Here is a 12,909-nt window from a genome sequence, read left to right as displayed (position 1 = left end):
TTCAAAATGGACTGATGGGGATGGTTGGGATGTCACAGGTTTGATTGCAGAGTGAGGGGGGAGGGGGAGCAGTCAGGAAGAATTGTAGGTTCTGCTGTTCGGTTGATTAAGGGGGTCAGCGTGTGTATGTGTCATCGAGGTGGGCAGGGAAGGGGAGGGGTGTGAGTGTGTGTGTGTGTGTGTGTAGAGGATATATATGCTTGTGTGGCTGAAACGGCAGAACCGAGCCTCACATCCAAGGAAGCCTGGCTACCGAGAGCTCTCAGGTAAGACAACTGCATGCGAACCCCAGCCTGGGACAAACTGCTTGGAGCTCCCTGAAATGGGAAGAGCAGGACAGCCAAAGGCTCTTTCCTCAGCTTCTGTCTTTTGTCCAGTTTGGATGCTGCTGATCTTCTTGTGAGGTTATTCCTTCACTCATTTTATTTGCAGTGCTTTGATGGGGTGGGGGGGGCGTGAGCTTTTTTTTTTTTTCTTTTTTTTTTAATCTTAAGAGAAATACAAAAGAAAGAGCTGAACTTGAAATGAGGAAAAGTTTGGATTCCCCAATTTGGACCCCCACTTTGTTATTGCTATTTGTTGCGAAGAGGGGGCTATTGGAGCATGCTTATATGAGAGATGGCTTGCCATATATAGAGCCTCCCCCAGGAAGCCCCTTGCTCCCTTGTGAGGGTTTTTGTTCTGTGGCTGACTTCTTTTCCTTCCCTGATGTTCTGTTCAGGCTGGTTTCAACATATCACTAAATGTGATATCATTTGTATTTGAGTTTTTAATCCTTAGGGAAACCTTCTCCTTTGTGTACTGAATAGAAATTGCTAACAGTGATATAGCTTCAGACCTGGGGGGTTATGCTCTACCTGTACATTGTTGAACATGGTCGCTGCATGTGAGTTCCATAAAGAATTTCTGCAGGAATATCCTTCATCTTCTAGACCCGGAATCATATTGAGGGCTCATCAAGATCTTTGTAACTTGCCCAACTCTCCCACCTAAAGGTCTTTGCCCAGGTCCTGTGGAAAACTACTTTCAGAAGTCACATTTCCAAACTCTCTGCTCTTTTTCAGCCTTCTTCCTTTCTCATTTTCTTTGTGCATCTTTCTTTCTCCCTGTGTGTCTCGATTCCCTTCATTACCCATCCCTTCCTCCTGCTCCCTACCCCCCATCTCACTCTGAACATGTGCAAGTTCTGGGGGAATTTCAAGTAAGGCAGGATGATTCGGGAAATGGACTATTTAAAGCAAGCTGCTTTGGTCTTGAATACCCTGATCCTAGGTTTAAACATCTGTGTTTAGCTTCTTCGAGCAGCTCATAATTGCCCCAATTATAACCAATAACATTGTTCAGCAGACTAACAAAAGATAAGCTTTGCACGGCATTCACCAGCAAGTCTAAACCAGAGTTTTCAATATAGAGGGAAAAAGTAACTGCCTGGCTTCTTATCAAAACCTCTGAAAGAAAATGCTGTTGTTTCTCCTTGCTGGTGGGTGTCAGCTAAACGCATAATCCTTTTTTCTCTTTTACAAAGTGTGGTAGAACTATTCGACGAGCGTCCACTGGTCCTGTGGTACCTGTAACAAAAAAGAATAGTGATACTCTGGGTTTGTTGAGCTTTCTGCAGCGGAGAGTCCCTGAAAGACCATCCCCAACCACCCTCGCCTTAGTAAAAGCAGCAGCCCCCACTGATTCATCGGCTGTCTGTCTCTGTCTGTAGGGGGCGCTGTGGTGCAACCTGAGGTCGTTTGGGGGTGTAGTTCTGGTCTCTGCAGCGAGGCTATCCCCCTGCTTTATCAGCTGAAGGCTGGAAGTACTTAGGGATTTAGAAAATGCAGGTTTTGCATTGTCAGTGAAGGGAGTAATTGCAGGATTAGGCTCAAACCTGTGTTTTCTGGAGCCTATGACTGGAGTTGTCGCAAAACTATTTCATATTCCATCAATCAGGTATTTATCATCTACACACTACCAGGCAAGGGAGGTACGCTGGGGATCCAACAAAGGTGATTATTTGTGCTCTCCGTACCCATTATCCCTAGCAACAACCCTGTGAAGGGATGTCATATCTCCATGTTGTAGTTGAGGAAACTGAAGCTGAGAGGTTAAATAATTTGTTGAGTACATGGCAGAGCTCGTACTGAACTCAACCTTCCTGGCTCCAGTGTATCCCCCTAGTCAGTACGGGGGAGGTTATAAACTAATTGGGAGGAGACAACACAAACACATGTGAAACAATTAGAGAACAATGCAAGACTGTATGTAATTAAGTCCTAAATTGCGTGGTTCAGGCTGCAAGTACTGGAGGAATTCAGGGGAAGGAGTCCTTCCTGAGTGTGGGCCAAAAGCAGGTAGGGTGGTGGAGAGAGGGACTGTGTTTGGGGGAGGGCGGTGGTGAGGTGATGCAGGATAAGGAAGAGAAGTAGAATTTGGATGGGTCTAGGCTGCGAACCGCAAGGTCAGCAGTTCGAAACTACCAGCTGCTCCTCGGGAGAAAGAAGAGGCTTTCTGCTCCCGTAAAGATTTACAGCCTCGGAAACCCTGTACAGGGTCGCTATGAGTCGGAACTGACTCCACGGCACATAACAACAACAGTGCTGGTGTGGCACTGTAGGATAAGCGGATTAGCACTGGACCACAAGATCAATTTGAATCTCAAGGTAAGCAGTTCAAAGCCACCAGCTGCTCCTCAGAAACCCTACACAGTGTCACTATGAGCTGGAACCAATTCTGTGGCACTTAACAACAACAACAAGAGCCCCGGTGGAGCAGTGGATAAGCACTCAGTTGCCCACCTAAAAGTGTGCGGATTAAACCTATCAGTATTTCCGAAAGAAAGAGTCAATCTCGACCCATAGCGACCCTGTATAGGGTTTCCAAGGAGCAGCTAGTGAGCTTAAACTGCCGACCTTGAGGTTTAAACTGACTTTGCAGTCGAGTGCATTAACACCAGGACTCCCCATAAAGAATACAGCCTAGTAAACCCTACGGGGAAGTTCTACTCTATTCTATAGGTCGCTGCTAGTCAACCTCTCAGAGGAGAAAACAGTTAAGCATTCCATTACTAGCCAAAAGGTTGGTGCTTGAAACTCACCTCTTGGTACCTTAAAGACAGACCTAAGCAATCTGCTTCCAAGAAAGGTCACATCCTTGAAAACCCTATAGAACAGTTCTACTCCGCACACGAGGTCACCATGAGTCTGAAACATGAAAAACAACCAAAGGAAGACAGAGGAATTCATAGTTCCTTAAACCTACTACATGCCAGACAATGAACTAAGCTTGTCTACATGCTTTTCTCACTAAATCTCCCCATGGCAGGAATGTGGGATTTGAAGTGCGTTTTCTACACTTGGTAACAATATGGTTCAGTGATCCTCACGCCCCACCCCTCACAACTCCCAAAGGTAACAAGGGAACCTTTGAAATCACACTTGTTCTAGGTCTGATTGGAGGTACTCAGCGGCTATCTTAGGAAAGGAATGAGACCTTCTCAGAAAATAGGAATCATCATCAACTTGCAGAGACTCGAATTGCTAAGAATTCATTAGGCAAACAGGACTATCTAGAACATGCTTATTTAAATACCTATTGGGGTTTCTGCCAACTAACATGAAGCCTTACTTCTAACTGCAATCATAAGATTTTGGCCACAACAGTTTTGGGGACAAGCCAATTTTCAGGTTATCTTCTTAGGTAGGCTACAGTTGCTGTCAGTCTTGACTTTTTGTGGTCTTGTGACTTTTCAAAATACTGGCAGCTGCTTCAGCACTGCAGAAACACAATAATGTCAGTTTGGAAGGGTTGGGCTAGGTGCATGAATTGTACAGCTTGCCTTGGAGGAAGGAGTCCAGGTTCTTAGTGAAAATGTCAGTAAATCACCCTACCTTATCCTTCCCACAGTAGCTAAGAGCCAACCTCCCCTCTTTTCTCCCTCTGCCTGTGATCTTCCTCTCCCCGCCTCCCCCCCACCCTCCACCATTCCCCATTCATCCTTTCATTCATTCAGCAAATAAGCGTGTGTTGAGTTTCTGATAGGAGCCGCACAGCCCGTGCCAGGAATACGGAGCTGTCAGACAGTCCTTATCGTCCTCAAAACTCACAGTCTGTAGCTAAATGTTAGTCCATCCAGCAGCGGCACATCTACAGAAAATAGCGCTGAGGGCAATTAGTTTAAATTGCTGAATTATCTCTCACAGATGGTGATGGAAACGATGATGGAAAGTAGAAACTGCACACTGATGTCCCCTCACCAACACCTCAAGTGGTGCCCAGAGCACATTCCACACCCACAGTACCTTCCATATGCCTCTGCCTCTAGATCACTTGTTTCCAAAGGGTGATGCATGTCTGACAGCCCACTGAGAGTCAGGAAATTGGAGCTTTCATTCTTGTTTTATCTTCTCTTCCTTAATTTGCATTTTAGTGGGTTTAACAATTGCACATAATTTATAAATAAATAAATTGAGAATGTATGCTCAAAAAGTTTTATCATTAGAGATACAAAGTTAAGGAAGTTTGAAGACTGTTGGTCTAGGTTCATTACAATTGGTCTAGGTTCAGTAGAAAAAAAAAACAAATCTGTGTTTTCTTATCTCTGATGAGAACACTTTTCTTATAAATGTAAATAAAAGCTTTTAAAAATATTTTAAATTATGTTGACAGTGCACAAGAGTAAATCAAAAAGTATTGCTAGTAGGGTTCCAGTTTATACATACACGGGTTCATTCAAAACAAAACATGCTTAAACATTTCTCTACAATTAATACACGGCTGTAGAGAGGTCATTTTAGAAAGTGATAGAAACTATGTTTGGGGCTTTCAAAGGATAATCTTTATAGATTTTCTCAAAGGGCACAGGACAATCACAGAGACTTATGATAAAGAAGTTTTAAGAAAACTAAAAACTGTAGTGGTGAGAAAAAGGCCAGGAAAAAGTTGTGTTGAGGAATCTTTTTCCATCTTCGAGGATAGCAAGGTCTGTCCTAGGAGAATTTCCTTGGGAAACTTTACTCTATCCACCCAACTGCCCTGATCTTGCACATTCAGACTTCTTTGTTCCCAAAGCTCAAAGAACATTGAAATAAACAATAGCTTCACATTTTGATATTTTTTTAAATAAAGTTTTCTATAATTTTTGTAACAATACTTTTTAAGTTACCCCTGGATGTGGGACTATGGGCCAGATCAGAAAGAAGTTAAGAGTGATATGTTTCCTTTTGTGAAGGCCCTGGTGGAACTTGTAGGTTTTGCTCCTCTGAAGGCCTCTCCTGAAACCACAACTATACTGTTGTCATTGCATTTGTCCCACACTGTAATATAGAGCTGCTTCCCTGTGAAGTCATCTTTGTCTTCCTCTTTACTCCTTCCTTCATTCTTCCCCTTGTTGTTGTTGCCGTTGTTATTAAGTGCTGTTGAGTCAGTTCCAACTAATGGCCACCCTGTATAGGATTTCCAAGGTTCAGCTGGTGGGTTTAAATTGAAGAGGACAAATATCCAGCCATTCTTTAAATAAAGACTATTAACTAGCTAATCTGGAGTCCTGGTGTGATGCTGTAGGATAAACACTGAACTACTAACCATAAGGTCGGTGGTTCAAACCCACCAGTTGCTGTTTGGAAACCCTATACAGGATCACTATGAGTTGGAACCAACTTGATAGCACTTAACAACAACTAGCTAATCCAACTGCATCTTTTTATAAAAAGGGAAACTGAGGTCCAGAGAGAGAATGAGTCTAGCCCAAGAGCTCACAGGCAATGGTAGAGTTCTCCAACACTGGACACGCTTGACCCATGTAGAGTAGAGGAGATATTTTGTCCTTTACCTCCTTGATGCCCATCCCCTTTTTCCAGGGGAAAACAAAGAGGCACTTAATTACATGTAAAGGTATTAGAAGAAGAAGAGAAACTAAAGAAACTTCCTTTAGGACTAGCTGGTGAACAGTAAACAAGCACAAACTCAGTGTGGAAGTCCCATCTACAAAAAAAGGCCAACCCTCATGCTTTTCTTATGGAAATGCAGCGGGTGGGCAATGGATGACTCCTTTAAAGTTGGGGAGAGGTGATAAGAGGTTTCCATCAGAAAGAAGGAGCTCAGAGTTGAAGACAAAATGAGCTCTTTAGAGTCAGTTCAGAGTCCTGGTGTGGTGCTATAGGATAAGCACTGGACCAAAAGGTCAATTTGAACTGCAAGACTGGCGATTCAAACCCACTGGCCGCTCCTTGGAAACCCATACAAAGTTGTTATAAATCAGAACTGACTTGATGGCACATAACAACAAGAGTCGATTCACCTACACAAAGGCAGTGTTCCATAGACTCCTACAGAGGGCATTGAGAAGTATAGTTTAAAAATATGATCTTGGGAATCAAATGACTTTGTGTCCCTGGTTTACCGCTTCAAGTAATTGACTTCTTTGGGCCTCACTCCTCTCAACTGTGAAATGGGGATACTAGTACTTGCTCCGTAGACTAAATGCCTAGCTTAACAGAGTGCCTGGCACATAGTCTTTGCTCTAACTATACTAAGTAATGTGGTTCTTGCCAAATACAAATAAAGACCATCCCAAATACCAATCCATTTATGGAGTTCCTGTTATCCCAGAACACACAATTTGGGGTCAAAACATCTGAGTTTAAGTCCTGGTGCTGCTACTTATTCTGGATGATCTTGGGCAAGTTGCTTAATTTCTCTGAATTGTTTGTGCATCTCAATAAAGATGAGACTATAATGACCTTAGATTATTGTTAGCTTCCATCAAGTCACTTACAATTCAAGGCGCCTCTGGAAAGGTTTGAATTTCTAACCATTTGGTTGGTAGTCAAGCACTTAACCATTTGCACCATCCAGGAACTCCCTAGATTACAAGGTTGTATATGAATATAAAAATATTTTCTATACATGTGGTTGATAAGGAGAGGGTTTGATATGCCTGGCATAATAAAGGTTGCCCCCTCTTCTCTTTGCCACTAAAATCACCAACATTTCAGGATTTCTCATAGACCCAAAGAAAAACTCACTTAGCTTTTTAGCTTCAGCTAAATCTTTATATGTAATCTTCCAAATAGATAAACACATTGCCCTTGGAAGTAAGATTGCATATAAATAGATTTAAAGACATCATGATAGTTTATCTTTATAAACAGTGAGGCATAATTAAATTTATAAAGTGTCACTACCAAAATAAGAAGCAATTATACATTTCTTTATTCAATACAAGATACCCAGATTATGGTATTGCCACATAGCTGAGCTTGAATGAGTGAAATACAAGGCATGTCAGACCCAAACATACTCAGGTAAGATGTGTTACCAGTGCTGTCTGTTGTTGTGTACTTACAAAAGAATTCTATAACTATCCCCTAATGCTAAAGAAGTGAGATAACTTACTAAAGCCACACAGGTACCACGTGTGAAATTTAAACATAAATATAACCAGGGGTGGATTGCCCAATAAGCAAGGTAAACACAAGCTTACTGGTGCTTACTTATTAATCTGTAGTGAACAGGTCCACAAAACATTTTGATGTAGTGAAAAGCAGATAAGTAAGTAAGCACTACTAAATTCTTGCCTACCTTGCTTACTGGGAATTCCATCCCTACAGTGATTCTAAATTTGAAAAGAGGGTGTGATTCTATAGAAAGATGTTATGGAGTTGGGAAAGAGACAGATGTCAGGCAGACCTAGACGCAGAATCTTTAATATGGTGAAAAAAATGTGAGAGTGTTCACTATAGAGTGCTTACTGAGTAATCCTATATTAAATATAACTCATAAAATAGCTAACTACTCATTTTCATTTTAATTGACACTAACATATACAGAGTTACCCAAACCCATGACCACAGAGTTGTTTCCTACTCACAGTGAACATATATAGGGTTTCTGAAATTGTAAATCTTTGCAGGAGCAGAAAGCTTCATCCTTCTCCCAAGGATCTGAACCACCAACCTTGCAGTTAGCAGACTAATGCCTAACCCACAGTGCCACCCAGGCTCCTTTGCAGAGCTAGTGCTTTCTTTAAAATGAAGAATTTCTATTGAATTTTCAAGAAAAAAAAATTCAAAATCTAATTTAACCTAGAGCACAATTATACTAAATATTATGAGAAGTAGTACCAGAAAGTATAAAATGTCCCTTTTATTATAATATTTGAAGTTGTTGTGTGGTACAAATGGTTAATGTGCCCAATTCCTAACTAAAAGGTTAGAGATTCAAGTCTACCTGAAGATGCACTGGAAGAAAGATCTAGAAATCTACTTCTGAAAATTTTGTCATTGAAAATCCTTGGATCACAGTTCTACTCTGATATACATGGGACCACCATGAGTTGGAATTGACTCAACAGCAACATTTAAATGTATTTTGAGCTGTCATGTATATGATCTTATTTACATATCACAATGAGCCTGAGTGATAGGACTCTATTGTGCTATGCCCATTTTACAGATTCTTTGACTTGCAGAGGTGAATACATAGCATTCAGTATGAATGGTTACTGAATAATGTTGTTGTTGTTGTTAGGTGCCATCGAGTCAGTACCAACTCATAGTGACCCTATGTACAACAGAACATAACACGGCCTGGTCCTGGGCCATCCTCACAATTATTGCCACGTTTGAGCTCATTAATGCTGCCACTTTTTTCAATCCATCTCGCTGGGGTCTTCCTCTTTTTCTTTGACCCTCCACCTTACCAAACATGATATCCTTCTCCAGTGACTGGTCCCTCCTGACAATATGTCTGAAGTATGAGAGACGAAGTTTGGCCATCCTGGCCTCCAAGGAACATTCTGGCTGCACTTCTTCCAACACAGATCTGTTGGTTCTTTTGGAAGCCCATGACACTTTCAATATTCTCCTCCAACACCATAACTCAAAAGCATCAATTCTTCTATTGTCTTCCTTATTCACTGTCCAGCTTTCGTATGCATATGAGGTTATTGAAAACACCATGGCTACTGAATAATGTTGTTGTTAAGTGCCGTTGAGTCAATTCCAACTCATAGCAACCTTGTATAGGGTTTCCAAGGAGCAGCTGGTGAGCTTGAACCACCGACCTTGCAGTTCAAACGACTCTGCAGGCTTTTATTAAGTGCCATCAAAGCAGTTCCAACTCATAGCGACCCTATGAGTATAGGTTTCCGAGAAGCAGCTGGTGGGTTTGAACCGCTAGCCTCTTGGTTAGCAGTACAGTGCTTATCCTACAGTGTCACACCAGGACTCCAATAATAGGTGGAGTCACTCATTAAAAATTTGGGGGGACAAAGGGACAGGAAGCTTGGAGGCTGGAAATGAGTGGGAAAGAATCACAAGGGGGTGTGCCATGGACCTGCAGGGAGGTGTTAGCAAAAGCCAAGTCGATTCTAATAAGGTTTCCCCAAGAGTTAATCCAAAGAAGGCTCACATTATACACACAGGAAGGCTAGTAAGTGGAGCACATCATCTTTCTTTACCTCACCCTTAAATCCCATTTACCCAGAATTTGAGATAACAAATATCAGTCAATCCACCAAACATTTCCTGAATGAACATATTGCAGCGGTTAATGAAGTTCATGAAAAATCTCAGCTAGAGAACATTTCATTAACATCTGTCACAATTTATCAGCTCAGCCTATACAACCCTTATGTATTGCAATTTTGCAGTAGGAAGGGACGAATAGTCCCTGGTAGCTTCTGCTTTCCTTTCTGTGATGTACAGTCACTGCCATCATGTGGTGGAAGAAGGCACGGCGTGCCTTTCCAGACAAATTCATTGAAAATGCCTCCAGACTGAGACTTAATTTAATAAGAAATGTAAAGACAAATCTCTTATTAAACAAAATAAATATTGAGGCAGTCCTTAATTTTGGGGTTGGATTGTGTTCTCCTTAATTGAAGATTGCATTGTGTTCTAAAACATTTGCTTCTATGGTGACTGTTTGGAACTTGAAATATACACTGTATCTTCTCTTCAAAAAGAAACTGTTAATTGGTAATGAAATTCCTGTATGAACCTACCATGTAACACTGATATAACCAGACCTAAGGAGCTCTGGTAGCGTAGTGGTTACGAATCGGGCTGCGAACCTTAAGGTCAGCCGTTCGAAACTACCAGCTGCTCCGCGGGAGAAAGATCAGGCTTTCTACTCCCATAAAGATTTACACCCTCGGAAACCCTATACAGGGTTGCTATGGGTTGGAACCGACTCGATGGCACATAACAACAACAACAACAATGGCCATTTGTAAACAGTTTTCTACCAGAAAGTGCATGGATTCCTGCTGAAGATGGCATTTTGCCTTGCTTTGGAACAAAATCGGCCCCAACCCCACCCCTTCTACCACAAGCTGGAGAATTAATAGACATTATGTCAGCAAAGCAAGTAGCTCCTGGCACAGGAGCACTCCTGGGCCCCAGTGAGATAGAGGCCACTCCTCAACCTTTGAATTTGCTTAGGAGAAGGGAGGGACTCCTGAGAAACTGCAGAAAGCACGGCTCTCTTGTCAGGGAGGTCACAGTGCAGTGGGAGAAATAGGCCCATAAACCCAAGTTTACCGTGTATTGCGAAAAGTGCCACAAAAGAAACAAGAATAATGTTATCGAGGGAATGCTGAGCTGGGCTCTTTTTCTCTTTTACAAGCTCTTATATGTTATTATTAAAGTGCCATCAAGCTGCTACCAACTCATAACGACCCTATGCACAACAGAATGAAACACTGCCTAGTCCTGCGCCAACCTCAGAATTGCTACACTTGAGCCCACTGCTGCTGCCGCTGTGCCAATCCAGCTTTTTGGGGTCTTCCTTTTTTTTCATTGACCCTCCACTTTACTAAGCATGATGTCCTTCTCCAAGGACTGCTTCCTCCTGAGAACATGTCCGAAGTATGAGAGATAAAATATGTCCATTCTGGCTTCTAAGGAGCATTCTGGCTGTATATCTTCCAACACAGATTTCTTTGTTCTTCTAGCAGTCTATGGTACTTTGAATAGTCTTCTCCAACACCATACCTCAAATGCTTCAATTCTTTTCAAGCCTTCCTTATTCATTGTCCAAATTTCACATGCATATGAGGCTGTTGAAAATACCATGACTTGGATCAGGTGTACCTTAGTCCTCAAACTGATATCTTTGCTCTTGAACACTTGAAAGAGGTCTTGTGCAGCAGATATGCCTAATATAATAGGTCGTTTGTTTTCTTGACTCCAGCTTCCATAAGTGTTTATTGTGGATCCGAGTAAAATGAAGTTTTTGATAACTTCAGTCTTTTCTCCATTGATCATGATGTTGTTTACTGGTCCAGTTGTACTCTTATAGTACTTATTATGTGCCAGGTGTCTGAATGTTTGAAGTCCTCGTATGGCACTGTAGGATAAACAGAAGACTGTTAACCACAAGATTCATGGTTCAATTTCACCAGATACTCATTGGAAACCCTATATAGGGTAGTTATGAGTCCAAGCACTTAATGGCCCTAACAACAACAATAACAGATGCTAACCCATTGGATCTTCTTAGCAACCTATGATAAGTACTATTGTTCTTGTTGTCATGTTGATTGTTGACTCATAGTAACCCCATGTGACATAGTAGAATTGCCCCATTCCAGAATAGCCTGGGTCTTTCTCCCATGGAACCTCTGGGTTAGCACTTACCATTGCGCTAACATTGAGTGCCTACCAGGGCTTAATTAGGTACTTTTATTGCCCCATTTTTATAGAGGAGGCACTGAAGAGTTAAATACAGATAACAAGTCCTGGTGTGGTACTGTAGGATAAGCGCCTGACTGCTATCCAGAAGGTCGGTGGTTCAAATACACCAACTGCTCCTCAGAAACTCTATAGGGGATTGCTATGAGTGGAACCTATTTGATGGTACTTAATAACAACAGCAAGTTGCAGAACTGAGATCGGAACTTAGGCATTCTTCTGAACAGAGTACATGAGATAGCACACATCACAACTCAGCAATGTAGGTCTGCTCTGCATGTTGACAGACAAGGAGCCTCAGGCTCACTTGCTTCCCACTGTGACATCCTGCTTAACAATGCCATAGAACAGCATAGGGGATTCATCTCACTCAGACCAGGGGTTGGAGATGGCTTCCCAGAGGGGATGATTCTTGAGGTATTAAGAAGTTTGAGTTGGAGAAGGGCACTGTAGGCAGAGTGAACAGCAAGTGACAAGATAACAAAGGCATTAAGGAGCCTGACACCGTGGGGAGCTACTCATGATTCACCAGGACTAGAGGAGATGCAAGCGTGAGTGATAGCAAAGGAGGTTAGATGTGTGATCCAGCTCTACATTAAGTTCTTAGATAAAGTTTATGGGCTATAGAATGATTTTAAGTACAAAGTGGTATCATCAGATTTGGAAATGGCTTGAAGGGAGACCAGATCATTATGAACCAGGACTCTGACACTCGAGATAGAGAAGATATAAATTCAAGGTATGTTCCTTTGTATTGATGCCTTATTTTGTATGTTCATTACTCATTATTCTGGGATATTCCATAATGTATAGGGTAAAGTTAAAACCCTTGGATGTGGTTATGTGCTGTGGAATCGGTTCCGCCTTACAATGACCCTGTATAGGGTTTCCAAAGTTATAAATATTTACGGGAGCAGAAAGCTTCATTGTTCTCCTGCAGAGCAGCTGGTAGATTCGAACTGATGCTCTTTTTGTTCACAGCTCAGCTCATAACCTACTACATTACCAGAACTCCTTTAAAACCCCTTGTTGTTGTTAAGTGTCATCAAGTTGGTTCCAACTCATAGTGACCCTACATAGGGTTTCTGAGGAGTGACTGGAGTTTGAACCGCCAACATGATTTTTAAAAAAAAACAGCTTTTCCTTGCCTACTATTGCAAAACAGACACTTGAGTGGGATGTTGTTGTTGTTAAGTGCCATCGAGTCAGATCCGACCCATATCGACCC

General features: G+C 42.0%; 1 protein-coding gene across 1 annotated transcript in view; it reads left to right on the top strand.

The window, feature by feature from the left end:
* Window positions 1-229: 229 nt before the first annotated feature.
* PNOC (prepronociceptin) overlaps window positions 230-12,909 on the top strand; it is a 23,099-nt gene continuing 10,419 nt past the window's right edge. The window contains exon 1 of the mRNA XM_006864345.1: window positions 230-266. The gene's annotated coding sequence lies outside the window, so the exon portion shown is untranslated. The remainder of the gene's footprint in view (window positions 267-12,909) is intronic.

The sequence above is a fragment of the Chrysochloris asiatica genome, unplaced genomic scaffold (genome assembly GCF_000296735.1).
Source record: "Chrysochloris asiatica unplaced genomic scaffold, ChrAsi1.0 scaffold00064, whole genome shotgun sequence".
In the NCBI taxonomy this organism is placed as follows: Eukaryota; Metazoa; Chordata; class Mammalia; order Afrosoricida; family Chrysochloridae; genus Chrysochloris; species Chrysochloris asiatica.
Note: the sequence above shows the minus strand (reverse complement) of the source record. Positions and strands in the feature narration are given on the sequence as shown.